This window comes from Heterodontus francisci, chromosome 7, assembly GCF_036365525.1.
Source record: "Heterodontus francisci isolate sHetFra1 chromosome 7, sHetFra1.hap1, whole genome shotgun sequence".
Taxonomy (NCBI): Eukaryota; Metazoa; Chordata; class Chondrichthyes; order Heterodontiformes; family Heterodontidae; genus Heterodontus; species Heterodontus francisci.
Window position 1 is genome coordinate 88,403,589 of NC_090377.1, and position 15,938 is coordinate 88,419,526.

The following is a 15,938-nucleotide window of genomic DNA, read 5'->3' on the forward strand; positions in this document are numbered from 1 at the left end:
TGGCTACTCGGAGACCAGGGCTAGCCCCTCCACTCATGCTCATGACCCCTTTCCGCCATCCTACCACATGAGGTGAGAAGCTCTTCAATTAGAGTCGTGGATCCACACATGACACTGTGGAGCAAGCCATTGACCTGTTAAATCAGAGATTTCGCTGCCTAGATCACCCAGGGGGATCTTTGCAGTGCATGCCCAAGAGGGTCTTCATGTTTGTGGTAGCATGTTGTGTCCTCCACAACCTAACTATTATGAGGGACCGGCCACTACCTCCTGGGATCTGGAGGCCACCTCGGGAGGAAGAAGAGAAAGCTGGGAGGAGCCCACATAAAAATACAAGATATGAACCCCCAGACCAATTTAAAGAATTACACAAGATTTCATTTTTTAAGACTTGTATTATGACAACTGAAAGAAATCCCCATTAACTAAATAGTATTTTGCAAGTATCTGATAATCTGATACCCCAGATTACAAAGAAAGGTATTTTCTTTACTTATTAAAATACTTGAAAACCTCATACCACACTTATATGTTACAGTCCTTTTTGATGGTGAAATCCTGTGTGGTTAAAAGTCCCAAACTCCTCCCAGTAGCAATGGGTTGGATCTCCCAGACCTTTTCAAAAAACAATGTCCTCTTTGCTCACTTCTCCGAGCACTTCCGACCTGGATGTCTGAATAAGGCAATTCCTGGTGATCCGGTTGGTTTTCTACTTCTCCCTAAGATTCAACTTTCCAAACAGGTTCAAATCCCCAAAGCCTTTCACTGTCTCAGGCTTCCAAGAGCAGGTGTTCCCTGTCTCTTTCTTTCTCTCCATCTCTCTCTCTCTCTTTCTTTCTCAAGGCTACGACCACTGGCTGTCTTCCTTACAGCCTGCTCTAAGGCTGCAATGACTGGGTTCCCTTCTTACTCCCTGCCTTGAGGCTGCAACTGCTGGTTTCCCCTCTTACAGCCTGCCTTCCTTCAGAAAACCTGTTAAATTTATCTGGACTCAAAAGTCAATAGCTTATTGTCCTGTTCCAATATGCAAAGTCCAGAAGTCTGGTTTCACAGAGCCACCTGGGCCTTCCATTGTTCCCAGGTGTTATCAGCCGGACTTTGCATCTTCAGAATTACTGACCCCCTTGTATACAAGTAGAAAGTCTGGGAGGGCGAAACCAATTGTTCAGATGTTACCCCTGCAGTCTCTTTTTTTCAAAAAAGTCTTTGATCTGTCATGTCCCTTGAGCAGAGTGGATGTAAGGTCACCTGACCTTCCAGACTCCATCTTAAACTTTTAAAAATCACAATTTTTAAAACATAATCATGTTACAAAGTCCGGCGTTCATAACAAAGGAACTTCCCCACCCCCAACATAGACCCACCATCCCCTTACAATACATCGATTTCTGACTCCTCAGGACAAAGTCTCCTTGGCCAATATCACTCAGTAAAGACCAACAGCAAAAAACTTCACATAACAACTTTATCCGACAATGCACTAATAATACAAAAAACACTGAACTAATCACCTTTGTGCATCCCCTTAGTGTCTGTCTTGCGGTTGTCCTTGCCTGGCCTAGTGCTCCTATGCTAGTGCTCCCCCCACTAGCTGCAGGATGGCTGGTGGAAAGCTGCTGACTTTTCCTGGTGAAGACTGCAGATGGCCTGAGCGGACGCTCTTCAGCAGCTCTGTGTCTTGAGAGCCTGCTTCAGACTGCACCACTTTGGCATAGGCGGCGGCAGTCTGGACTGGCTGGTTGAGAGGCAACATCAATTATACTAATGGAGTGACAGTGGTGGGAGCATGAATACTGTCATGCTGAGAGAGGACACCAGGTTTGTGCTCCTTGGAGCCACTGTCACTCCCACAGGGATTGTGGGGGGTGATGGGGTGTGGTCACCTCAGCAATCCTTGTCATCTGCTGGAGCACAAATTGCCAGACTTCTGTGAGAGCCTGCATGCCTGGTGAGGCATCCACGATGGCAGCAGCTTGAGCCTGCATGCCAGCACCCATGGATCTCATGACCTCTGTTTGAGCTTCCACTGCAGGGGAAACAATGCCAGGGCTCCTTCGATAACAAGGGAGATACAGTATTTGTTGAAACAAAAAAAGAGGGTGTATGATGCATGCTAGGTGAATTCTTTAAGCAAGAGCCAGGTCAAATACAATGGGCTGAATTTAGTGGAGCCGGCGGGGGTCCTGATGACGGGCCGAAAAGGCGAGGGGAACCCCACCATGGTTCTTTGGAGCCACCCCCCACCCCCAGCACAATTCCCGCCTTCCAGAGCTGCCAGCCAATCAGAGGACAGGCAGCTCAGTGGTATCGACAGCACCACTGGGAATGGTAGCTACTACTGGTAAATCATCAGGCCTGGGACCAGGACCATCATTGGAGCTCTAGACCCCAGGTGAGTGTGGTGGAGTCACTGGGACCAGTCCAGTAGGCCTCAGCGATGGGGGAGGGCGGTCATTGAGAGCAGTGGGGTTAGCGGAGGGGCAGCCTTTGCTGCCTGGCACCCTTTGTGGGCCACATTGCCTATGGAGGAGACCTCCTCCCCCCAGTCCAGAGGGAGGTCACCTTGTTTTTACTGGGTGACCCTCCCCACCACTGGTGTAATTCCAGCAGCAGCGGTAAGTGGCTATTAATTGGCCATTTATGGCTGTCAATTGGCTCTGAGCGGGAAGGGTTTCTTCGACCTATCCCTTCCTGACTTAATTGCATGGTGATGGGAAGGCGAGGTGCAATCGACCCCCCCTCCTTCCGTCACAGTTCTATGGGCACCCCCGCCTCCCATCCCGTCTCCCATTAAATGGCCTGCGTCCATTAAATTCCTCCCAATAAGTTGAGAGGGGAAGTGAGGTGGAAAATAATACTGGCAAAGAGAGAATGTGAGAACAGAATGGCAGCTAACACAAAAGATAACCCAAAAATCTTCTGCCAGCATGTAAATAGTAAGCAGGTAGTAAGAGGCAGGGTGGAGCCTGTTAGAGACAAAGAACGTGCAATATGCTGAGAGGCACAGGACATGGCTAGAATATTTAATGAGTGCTTTGCATTGGTGTTTACTCAGGAAGAGGATACTGACAGAATATTGGTAGAAGCGGAGATGGAAGAGGTAATGGATGGAGTGAAAACTGATAGGCAAAATGTACTGGAAAGGCTGGCTATGCTTAGAGTGGATAAGTCACCTAGTCCAGATGGCTTACATCTCAGGTTGCTAAGGGTTGTTGGAGTGAAGATAGCAGAAGGGCTTGCCAACGGGGCAGGTGTCAGCGGATTAGGAAGCGGCACATGTAACACCTTTGTTTAATGACGGGTGTCAGGACATTCCTAGAAACTATAGGCCAGTCAAGTGGGTAAGATTTTAGAAACAATAATTAATGAAAAAATTAACAGGCACTTGGAGATGTTTCAATTAATTCCAGAGAGCCAGCATGGATTTGTAAAAGGCAGATCGTGGTTGACTAATCTAATTGAGTTTTTTGATTAAGTAACAGAGAAGGTTGATGAAGGGAAAGCAATGGATGTTGTCAACATGGATTTTAAGAAAGCATTTGACGAAGTACCACATAAAAGGCTGGTTAACAAAACTGAGGCTCATTGAGTAGGAAGATCAGTGTCAGTTTGGATAAAAAATTGGCTAAAGGACAGAAAACAAGTTGTGGTAAATGGTTCTGATGAATGGTCACAGACCTGAAACGTTAACTCTGTTTCTCTCCACAGATGCTGCTAGACTTGCTGAGTATTTCCAGCACTTTCTGTTTTTATTTCAGATTTCCAGCATCCGCAGTATTTTGCTTTTACATCATTGTGGTAAATAGATGTTTTTCAGTCTGAAGGATGGTAGACAGTGGTGTTCCCCAAGATTCAGTGCTAGGACAACTGTGTTGCTTGATATATATAAATGACTTGGACATTGGGATACAGAGTAATATTTCCAAAAGTTGCTGCACCAAACTTGGGGGTGTGGCAGACAGTGAGGATGATACCAATCGACTGCAACAGGACATAGATAGACTAGCAAAATGGGCAGACAAGTGTCAGATGACATTTAATACCAAGTGTGAAGTGAAGCATTTTGACAGAGGGATAGGGAGAAGCAATATATATTTAATGGCACAGTTCTAATGGGTGTATAGCGACAGATGGACCTCAGGGTTAATGTGCATCGATCTTTAAAGGTGGTAGGACATATTGAGAGAGTGGTCAACACATGGAATCTTGAACTTCATAAATAGAAGTATTGAGAACAAAAGCAGGGAAGTTATGGTGAACCTTTATAAAGCTCTGGTTGAGTCACAACTGGAGTATTGCATTCAGTTCTGGTCACCACACTTCAACAAGGATGTGAAGCTCCATGAGAGCATGCAGAGGAGATTTACCAGGATTGAGGGAAATTACCTACAAGGTGAGGTTGAAGAAGGTGGGGTTTTTCTCTTAGAGCAAAGGCGGTTGAGGGGAGATGTGATTGAGGTCTACAACATTATGACAGGTTTAGATAAGGTAGACAAAGAAAAACGATGTTTGCATTAGCTGATGATACAAGGACGAGAGGACACAGATTTAAGGTTTTGGGCAAGAGATATGGGGGGATGTGAGGAAGAGGTTTTTTACGCAGCAAATGGTAACGACATGAAACTCACTGTATACGAGAGTGGTGAAAGCGGAGACGATTAGTGGTTTCAAAAGGAAATTGGATAAGCACTCAAAGGAACTAAACTTGCAGGGCACAAGTATAAAGCAGGGGAATGGGACTGACTGGATTGCTGTACAGAGAGCTGGTATAGACTCAATGGGCCAAATGTGCTGTAATGATTTTATGACACTTGGATTTTTCAGGCTGCAGCAACCACAGGAATGGAGAGAAGACCTGGGAAGGCTGCTTTTCAGGTCTCTCACTTTTACCTGGAGGTTCTGTTGTGGGATTTGAGGAGCTGCAGTGAGGTGAACTCTCCCAAGTATGGGGGGAAGAGAACAAGCTCTCCAACCTAGCAGGCGAGGATGGAAGTGGCCGAGGAAGTTAGCAGCAGAAGTGTGCTTCCTCCAACCTCGATACAGTGCACCAAGAGGATCCAGGACCTCAGGAGGGCATGACAGATGAGTGGCATAACACTTTCAGGTGCCAAGCCCCACACTCTAATCTGCCCAGCATTCCCCTGCAACAGCAGACCTCCAGTCAACACACCTTGCAGCTCCACTCATTCCTCTCCCTGCAGGCACCTCACATCGCCATCTGAGCAGCTTATACTTACACTCAGCCTATTGCCCTCACAGTCACTGTCCACAATTGGTGTCCTTCCTTCCTCCGCACACAAGCCATTATGAGCACCAACACTTCTCTGCTTTCTCTCCCTGCAGAAGAAGAGAGCACATAATTCGATGAGAAGCAGAAACCGAGGGTGAGGTGGGGTCATTGACAGGCATGCTGTTAGCCATTGACGATGCGTGCTCATCTGCTCGACTAGGAAGGAAGACTTGTTCCAGGAAGCTGCAGTTGTCAGCAGCGACCTTCCGTGAAAGCCTGACCCGCCTGAGGGCTGGCACTCAGATGTCGAGAGAGCTGATCCTTTGCCTGTGTTGTGGGGTGGGGCGGGGGGGGTCTCGCCTCCTTCCAGCTGGATCTCAATGTCCATCATCCTATGTGCCCTGTGGAGGAGCTTGCGGCTGAGGAGAAGGCAGTTGTTGCTGCTGCAGCTGCTGTTGCTCCTGCTGTCGAAGCAGTTATTTGTGGTGTGGCCTCTGTTCTTGACCCTCAGCAGAGGTAGAAGGTAGAGCTGCATGCCATGCCATGCCATGCTGAAGGCTCATAGCAGGTAGGTGTCACTGCAGTTAAGTGAAGTGCTAGACAGGTGAATGCCAACTTCTTGGAAGGCACATCACCTGTCAAGCAGTTAAAGCACTCTGAGAGAAGAAGTGCTTTGAACAGCAGTCTCTCAATGCCCATGGCTGGAGCTTTTCAGTGTAATTGATCAAAGCCTTCCAAACTTGTCAGTTTGATGTTGATGTATTGCTTTTGAGAGGAGTTGTTGAGGAACCACAATAACTTGCATTTATATAGCACATTTAACATAGTAAAATGTCCCAAAGCATTTCGTAGGGGTATTATCAATTATAATTTGACATCAAATTTAAACAAAGGACCAAGGCAAAGGTGAAAGGGGCAAAATGCTACAATAGAAACATAGAAAATAGGAGCAGGAGTAGGCCATTCAGCCCTTCGGGCCTGCTGCGCCATTCAAAAAAGATCATGGCTGATTGTCTAACTCGGTACACTGTTCCTGCTTTCTCCCCATATCCCTTGATCCCTTTGGCATTAAGAAATATATCTATCTCCCCTTTGAATATATTTAATGACTTAGCCTCTACTGCCTTCTGCGGTAGAGAATTCCACAGGTCCACCACCTTCTGAATGAAGAAATGTCTCCTCATCTCAGTTCTAAATGGCATACTCCGTATCCTGCGACGGTGACCCCTGGTTCTGGGCTCCCCAGCCATCGGGAAGATCCTCCCTTCATCTAGCCTGTCTTGTCCTGTTAGAATTTTATAGGTTTCTATGAGATCCCCTCTTATTCTTCTGAGCTTGAGTGAATATAGGCCTAGTCAACCCAATCTCTCCTCATACGTCAATCCTGCCATCCCAGGAATCAGCCTAGTAAATCTTCTTTGCACTCCCTCCATGGCAAGAATATCCTTCCTCAGATAAGGAGATCAAAACTGCACACAATACCCCTGATGAGGTCTCAACAAGGCCCAGTATAACTGCAGTAAGACATCCTTGCTCCTCTACTCAAATCCTCTTGCAATGAAGGCCAACATACCATTTGCTTTCTTAACCGCTTGCTGCACCTGAATGCTTGCTTTCAGCGACTGGTATACAAGGATACCCAGGTCTCGTTGCACCTCCCCCTTTCCCAATCTATCACCTCCCCCTTTCCCAATCTATCACCTCCCCCTTTCCCAATCTATCACCTCCCTCTTTCCCAATCTATCACCTCCCCCTTTCCCAATCTATCACCATTCAGATAATAATCTGCCTCTCAGTTTTTACAACCAAAGTGGATAACTTCACATTTATCCACATTATACTGCATCTGCCATGCATTTGCTCACTCACCCAACTTGTCCAAATCATATTGGAGCCTCTTTGCATCCTTCTCACAGCTCACATTCCCCCCCAGCTTAGTGTCGTCTACAAACTTGGAAATGTTACATTTAGTTCCCTCATCCAAGTCATTAATATAAATTGTGAATAGCTGGGGCCCAAGCACTGATCCCTGCAGTACCCCACTAGTCACTGCCTGCCACCCGGAAAAAGACCCATTTATTCCTACTCTCTGTTTCCTGTTTGTCAACCAATTCTCAATCCACGCCAATATATTACCCCCAATCCCATATGCTTTAATTTTGCGCACTAACCTCTTATGTGGGACCTTATCAAAAGCCTTCTGAAAATCCAAATACACCACATCCACTGGTTCTCCCTTATCTATTCTACTAGTTACATTCTCAAAAAACTCCAGTAGATTTGCTAAGCATGATTTCCCTTTCGTAAACCCATGCTGACTTTGTCCAATCTCGTTTATGCTTTCCAGGTGTTCTGCTATCACATCCTTTATAATAAACTCTAGCATTTTCCCCACTACTGATGTAAGGCTAATTGATCTGTAATTCTCTGTTTTTTCTCTCCTTCCTTTTTTAAATAGTGGGGTTACATTTGCCACCCTTCAATCTGTAGGAACTGCTCCAGAGTCTATAGAATTTTGGAAGATGACCACCAATGCATCCACTATTTCCAGGGCCACTTCCTTTGGTACCCTCGGATTTAGATTATCAGATCCTGGGGATTTGTCAGTCTTTAACCCCATTAATTTCCTTAGCACTATTCTTTTACTAATACTGATTTCCTAGAACGTTCTTTAACATTCTAGATGTAACTTCACTTTGACAAATCAATTCTTAGACTTTAAAAAAGAAATACTGGGATCCAGTTTTCTGGAATCCAGTGCAAATCCCGAGAATTAGTTCAGAATTGCTTGGCTAGACTGCTGCATATTTGCAAACATCTGTCAGCTCTTTGAAAAAAGAACTGAGATGAGAGGAAAAATTGGTGAAGTTGTCTACTCATTTCTTGTGAATACAAAGCTTGCCTTATGAAATATTTTGTAGATAATTTCACCTACATCTAAATGCAGTAGTTCTCTTAATATCACAATTTTTTCCTCAGCTATATTGATATAAAGGTATGACGTCAGAGAATTTGTTTTGTAGTGGGTGGGAATTAATATGTTTTAAACACAATACCACTGGGGACAGGCATAGATTTAGAACAAATTTGCCCAGTGAGGGAGTGCTGCACTGTCAGAGATGTTGTTTTTCGGATGAGACGTTAAACCAAAGCCCTCTCAGGTAAATGTAAGAGGTCCAACAGCATTTTTTCGAAGAAGTGCAGGGGAGTTATCCCCAGTGCCCTGGTCAATATTGATCTTTCAGTCAACATCACAAAGAAAACAAATTATCTTTATCATTATTACTTTGCTGTTTGTAGGAGCTCACTGTGTGCATATTGGCTGTCGTGTTTCCTACATTACGAAAGTGACTACACTTCAAAAGTACTTCATTGGCTGTAAAGCAGTTTGGGACATCTGCTGGTCATGAAAGGAACTATGAAGCAAGAAATGGAATACAGCACAGAAGGAGGTCATTTGGCCCGTCGAGCCCATGCTGGCTCTCTGCAAGATCAATTTAGCTAATTCCACTCCCCCATCCTTTCCCCAAAGCCCTGAAAATTATTCCCTTCAGGTGCTTATCCAATTCCTTTTTGAAAGCCACTATTGAATTTGCCTCCACCACCTTTTCAAGCAGTGCATTCCGGATCCTAACTGCTTGCTGCATAAAAAAGGTTTTTCCTTATGTTGCCTTTGATTTTTTTGACAATAACTTTAATTTGATGTCCTCTGGTTTTTGACCTCTCAGCCAATGGGAACAGTTTCTCTCTACCTAGGTTGTCTAGACCCCTCATGATTTTTGTCAGCCTTCTCATCTGCAAGGAGAACAACCTCAGCTTCTCTAATCTATTCATGTAATTGAAGTCTCTCATCCTTGGAACCATTCTCATAAATGTTTTCTGCACTCTCTGTTAAATCCTTCACATCCTTCCTAAAGTGCAGTGCCCAGATATGGGCACAATACTCAAGTTGAGGCTGAACCAGCGTTTTGTAAAGGTTCATCATAACTTCCTTGCTTTTTTACACTCTGCCGCTATTTATAAAGCCCAGGATGCCTTTTTAACTGCATTCTCAACCTGCTCTGCCACCTTCAATGATTTGTGCATATATACCCCCAGGTCTGTCTGTTCCTACACCCCTTTAGAATTATACCCTTTATTTTATGTTGCCGCTCCTTGTTCTTCCTACCAAAATATATTACTTTGCACTTCTTTGTGTTAAATTTCATCTGCCATGTGTCCGCCCATTCCACCAGCCTGCCTATGTCCTCTTGAATTCTATCACAGTTCACTACACTTCAAAGTCTTGTATCATCTGCAAATTTTGAAATTGTGCCCTGTATACCTATGTCCAAGTCATATATCAAGAAACAGAGCAGTCCTAGTACTGATCTCTGGGGAACACTACCGTATACCTTGCTGCTGTTCAAAAAACAACTAGTCACCACTACTCACTGTTTCCTGCCAGTTAGCCAATTTTGTATCTATGCTGTCACTGTCCCTTTTATTCCAAGCCTATTATGTTATAAATGCAAGACTTTTTTTTTAGATTCGAATTTACTTATCTCCCCTTGCATCTGTGACATAATTGTATAATCAAATTATCTCAGTCTCCTCTTCCTTCTCTCAGTTTTTAAATGAAACAAAAAGTTTGATCAGTGATCAATGCCAATATTGTGCAAATTGGCTCCTGATTTTTTTCATTGGACCCGATTTTTTTCTATTGAAGGTCACAGAACAATATTTCAAACTCTTTTTGGAGACTCGTTTCTCAGTCTGACAGTCACTTTTACTTTGAAATTAAAAATCTTGGCTCCATTTTCCAAGTCAGTAGAAAATAAAGACATTCGCAATGAAAAATTGACTGCTGATTCACAATGCTGCTGGTGTAGACCAGTTTCACTTCCATGGACCCTTCTTCTTTGGCCTCCTTGTCTCGAGAGACAATGGGTAAGCGCCTGGAGGTGGTCAGTGGTTTGTGAAGCTGCGCCTGGAGTGTCTATAAAGACCAAGGATTCACATAACTGGTGCATCTTTCAGTGGCAAGTCATATAGGACTGCTGTCACAGTCCTGTGAAGCTCCTATTTATGTTGAGTCAGAATTTTGATTTCAAAATTTTCCGCTACATTTCTGTTGTAGAACTGCTTCCTATTTTTGTTCATGTTTTTCTTGTTCTCCTTTCCCCTATACAGCATCCTCCAACAAAAAAAGGTGGAGAATAACCTACAAAATTCACCCTTGCTTCAGTAAGGTAAACATAAACATGAAATGACTTTCTCTGGAGGTTTGTTGATTGCTAGGAAGCTGAAGAACCTGTGATATTCCCATTCAAGCCGATGGAATTGTTTTACTATTGCTGTCCTTTATGGACTTTCCATATCATTAGGAAAGGTACTGGGAATATCATGGCACAAAATTTTGAATGGACAGTCCAATTCTGCCTCCTCACAAGGTTCTCAACATTATTTTGAATAAATTTTCTTTCATCTGATATCAGTGACCAAGCTGCTGGAGATGACTGTGTTTAACGTAGGTGATTAAACTTGGGAACTTGGCTTTTTAAAGTTCTTTTTGGTTGTAGGAATTTTGTCTTCTCACTTGATACTTGGAATAAGCTGGACACAGTGGATGTAAAAAGAGTTTAGTCTCTTCTCATGACTGCTTTCAGTGGTCCAGCTCCCGTTGCCATAGAGTGCTCATGATGCACGTTTGGTACACTTGTGACTTGATGTTCAATCACTAAAACAAAAGCAAAATACTATGGCTGCTGGAAATCTGAAATACAAAAAGAAAATACTGGAAACACCCAGCAGGATGGGCAGCATCTGTAGAGAAAGAAACTGTTAACTTTTCATCAGAACCAGAAGAAGGATGATGGTGAAAGGCAAAAAGGGGTGGCAATGGGAAAAGAAACAAAAATGGGTCCCGAGGAGGTGTAAATGGTTATAGTAGAGACATTACCACCACCTGTTGTCAGACAAAATGGGAGCAATGGTTATGATCTGAAGTTTTTGAAATTGATGTTGAGGCTGGAAGACTGTAAAGTGCCAATTGAAAGATGAGGTACTGTTCCTCAAGCTTATGTTGAGCTTCATTTGAACAGTGTAGAGAGGTTGGAGTGGGATGGAGAATTAGAGTGGCAAGTGACCAGATGCTTAGGATTATGCTTGCGTAGTAAATGGAGGCGTTTAAGAAAACAATCACCTAATCTGCTTTTAGTCTCTCCTCTGTAGAGGAGACCGCATCGTGAGCAGTGAAGACAGTATACTAAGTTTGAAGAAGTAGAAGTAAATTGCTGTTGCGCCTAGAAGAGGTGTTTGGGGCCTTGGATGGTGGGAAGGGAGAAGATGAAAAGGCAGGTTGTGCATCTCCTGCGTTAACATAGGGAAGGGTGATGCAAGAATGGGCCAGGGTGTTTTTATTCCACACATACTTAGTCAATTGACCAAATGTGGCTTCTGCCTTTCCAATGTAAGACCTTAGCTCATCATCTAATGTCATCACAGTGCATTCTCTTGTACATTTACATTGTTAAATTTCTTCAAGTATTACCCTAACTGTCCTGCACTTTGCCACTTTAAACCCCCTTTCGATTATCACTCTGACCTCTGTTTGTAATCTCATACACTGTTCCAACAAAGCTCAATGCATAACTCAAGAACAGTATTTCATGTTTCTGATTGGCACTGTGACCTGAACACTGACTTCAGCAAGTTCAGACTTTATCACCATTTTCTTGTGTTTGTGAGGTGGGACAGGGCTGTTGGTCCCTGGGTGAGGAAGGATGGATCAGAACACATCACTCACAATGTAACAAGCCCATGGTGTGGATCTGTTCTTTTCTCTCTTTCTGCGACTGTCATGTTTCATTGATGTTTTTATTTTTAGCTTCATATTTGCAGTGTTTTTTCCATCTCTTTCTCTGTTGCTTCCTAGTTTGTTATCTTTGTGTGGGCATATCCCGTTCTGTGTTTACCCCCCTCTCCATCTGCCTTTTGCATATTCCTTTGTTCCTTTCCCCAGCATCTCATTGATTATCTCATTGCCTTCTATTAAAGAGTTTGCAGCTCAGTTTTCTCTCTCATCAGGGTATCAAATTATTATTTTTCTCTTCTTTTACTGGCCCCCTTTTTCTTTCCCTTTTTCCCTATCTTAGTAACTTATCTTTCAAGATTCATCTGTGATGTAGGGTATAAACCCAAAACGTCATAACTTGTATTTTTCTTTTATAGATGTTCAACTCATCTGCTGTATATTTTCCAGGGCTTTCTGCTTTTATTTTAGCAATTTGAGTGTGTTACACCAAAATTCAGGTTAATGGGGAGGGGAGGAGCAGCCAGGTTGAGCTGGGTGTCATTGACCTATAATGAGAAAGCTGAATCTATTCTTCTGGATAATGTTGCCAAGGCCTGGCAGGTAGAAAATAATTCTTTGGCATTGAAATCACTTCAGCAGCTAAATCAGTTTTCTGGTAAATTTTGCTTCTCAACAGTTTACCTATGCCAAGGCACTATGCTTTGAAGCAGTCATTTATCAATTCTGATTGGCTGTGGAAAAGCAGCCAAACAAATATTCAAAACATTATTTTAATCTCTTTCTGTTGTGCTTTTGCATGATATTATACACTTAGTTTTTTCGTTAAATGTCCGAGGGCATTTTCACCTTTATGGTCAACCTAAGTTTGATTTGAACCCTGTGCACAGAAATAAGCTCCCTTCTTTTAAATTTAGTAGATAATATGACTGTTCGGCCAGGTGACTTCCTGAGATAACTGCATTTTTTTGGTTTTTACTTCAATGTATTCATAGGAGGAATTCAATCTTAAATTAAGCAAAATTTAATACTGCCTCCACCTTCCTCTGGTAGTAATTGTGGTGATTCATTTTGGTAGGAAGAATGCGGCCTTCTTTACCCTCTAAAGTAATGGGTGCAATTCTAAAGGAATTCTAAAGGGGGTGCAGGAGCAGAGGGACCTGGGTGTTATGTGCATAAATCATTGAAGGTGGCAGGACAGGTTGAGAGACTGGTTAGTAGAGCATACATTAGGCTTCATTAATAGAGGCATAGAGTACAAAAGCAAGGAAGTTATGTTAAATAAAAGCAAAATACTGCAGATGCTGGAAATCTGAAATAAAATTACTGGAAATACTCAGCAGGTCTGGCAGCATCTGTGGACAGAGAAGCAGAGTTAACGTTTCAGGTCCGTGACCTTTCATCAGAAGTTATGTTAAACTTGTGTAGAACACTGGTTCGTCCTCAACAGGAGTATTGTGTCCAATTCTGGGTGCCACACTTTAGGAAAGTTGTGAAGACACTTGAGAGAGTGCAGAAAAAATTCATGAGAATGGTTCCCGGGATGAGGAACTTCTGTTACTGGTGAGATTGAAGAAGTTGGGATGGTTTTCTTAGAGAAGAGACGATTGAGAGGAGATTTGATAGAGGTGTTCAAAGTCATGAGGGATCTGGACGGAGTAGATCGGAAAAGACTGTTCCCATTTCTGGAAGGCTCGAGAACAAGAGGGCACAGATTTAGGGTCATTGGCAAAAGAAGCAATAGCGACATGAGGAAAAGTTTTTGTGCAGCAAGTGGTTAGGATCTGGAATGCACTGCCTGAGAGTGTGGTGGAGGCAAGTTCAGTTGAGGCATTCAAGAGGGAATTGGATTGTTATCTGAAAAGGAAGAATGTGCAGGGCTATGGGGAGAAGGTGGGGGAGTGACACCAGGCAAGTTCTTTCAGACAGCCAGCGCAGACATGACAGGCCGAATGGCCTGCTTCTATGCTGTTACAATTCGGAGATTCTATGCCCAAGAAAGTTGACTCACTCCAAAAAAAAAAAAAGTCCAATATTGGAATAGCAAGCATAATTGTACTTATGGAATTATTTAAAATCGCATGAATTCTGCTTATTACCTTTGGTTGTGGTTAACTTTTGTTAAATGGATCAAAACAATGAATAAGTTAACAAGGGGCGGCACAGTGGCGCAGTGGTTAGCACCGCAGCCTCACAGCTCCAGCGACCCGGGTTCAATTCTGGGTACTGCCTGTGTGGAGTTTGCAAGTTCTCCCTGTGTCTGCGTGGGTTTCCTCCGGGTGCTCCGGTTTCCTCCCACATGCCAAAGACTTGCAGGTTGATAGGTTATAATAGGCCATTATAAATTGCCCCTAGTATAGGTAGGTGGTAGGGAAATATAGGGACAGGTCGGGATGTGTTAGGAATATGGGCTTAGTGTAGGATTAGTATAAATGGGTGGTTGATGGTCGGCACAGACTCGGTGGGCCGAAGGGCCTGTTTCAGTGCTGTATCTCTAAACTAAACTAAACTAAAAATTACATGCTCTGTGAAGGTGTGCTTTTTAAAAATTATTTCTGGGTCTCTTCTGGCATTAAAGTTGGAATACATGATTTGTTTCCTAACCGCCTCTGTACTTTTCATGGTGTGTGATATGCATTAGGCTTTTTCATTTCTCTTTTGCTGAGCTGTACTTTTATGTTTTTATGATTGTGTACTTGTTTTTGAGCAGGGATATTTGGCGATGTCATAAGAAAACCAGCTGCTTACGGCGCAGGTCTTTTGATTGGAATCTTTGGGGATTTGGGGATTTTTGATGGGAAATTAAGTTTTGTGGAATTTCAGGCTGTTGTTATTTTTTGCCATGAACCATAGTCAACTGAAAATTTATATCAGCTGGGATGCTGTGCTAATAAGATGCACCTGTTTAAAAAGCACAGGGTTAGCATGTAATTTTGGTCTGAAATGCTGATTTACCATAATTTTAACTTGCTTGGAAGTGCTAAAACAGACACCCGTGGGTCTAGCACTCAACTCCTGATTAGACGCAGTTTTCATGGAGCAATATATGGGTTCCACGCACACCTTCCACTGAAGATGTGGAGTGCATTGGCTGACATACAGTGGCAGGTTTCAGGATGGCTCAGAGATCAAGTGAGAGGGCGGAGCTCGTGGAGGAGGAGGAACGTCCAGTACCCGCAGTGGGAGAAGGATGCCTTCTCACCCTCTTGTCCCTCTCTCCTCCAGTGGCTAGTGCTGCTCTGCTTGCTGACCAAAGGGGATCCATAGCATGATTCATTTATTCTGGTGATTCCTATAATTTGTCCAATAAGAGTAGCACAGCACTCACTCTTGTTTTGGTGAATTCCTTAGAGAACTTTCAGAATAAATGCTGACAGTGTCAGTGAAGTCTTGGCATAGTGTCCCAGAAAGTTGCTTGATGGTTTCAAAAGTACTCTTCAAACCTCCAAGAGCCATTGAACAGTAAAAGGTGATATTCCTTTTAAGTAACACTCAAAATCCTCTGCAATGACGAGCTTACTCCCAAATAGCTGATCACTGTTAGGAGAGAGCTTTGGGTCAAGTGCTATCCATCAAAATACCATGCAGCGACATTAATGAGTACTAGCAGGCAATTCAAGAGTCTGTCAGCCCCCTAACCATCCTCTAGCAGCCATTCCTAGTGCAAGCTTCAACTTCTTTACTGAGATGGCATCTTGCACTAAACGCAAGCTAAACTGACAGTTCAGCTTAAGACCCCATTTTGTCCACTCCGGAGGCTCTTTGGTGTCGGAAGGAGCTGTCAAAAATCACCCTCATGAAGCTCAGCATTCCATTAGCCGTTTTGATTGTTTTCTGTACCTATCCATGGTATTTTAATGCTTGATATACATTGATCCCTAAGTCTTTTTGAATCTCCACTGTTTCTAGCTTTTC

The 15,938-nt window shown here is 43.4% G+C and overlaps 1 protein-coding gene across 6 annotated transcripts in view; it reads left to right on the forward strand.

The window, feature by feature from the left end:
• Positions 1-15,938, forward strand: part of gulp1b (GULP PTB domain containing engulfment adaptor 1b) — a 475,365-nt gene that overhangs the window by 145,475 nt on the left and 313,952 nt on the right. For 2 of the 6 annotated variants that reach the window (XM_068035589.1, XM_068035592.1), the window contains exon 3: positions 10,403-10,461. The exons of the other annotated variants lie outside the window; for them this stretch is intronic. The gene's annotated coding sequence lies outside the window, so the exon portion shown is untranslated. The remainder of the gene's footprint in view (positions 1-10,402; positions 10,462-15,938) is intronic. 6 annotated transcript variants of the gene reach the window in all.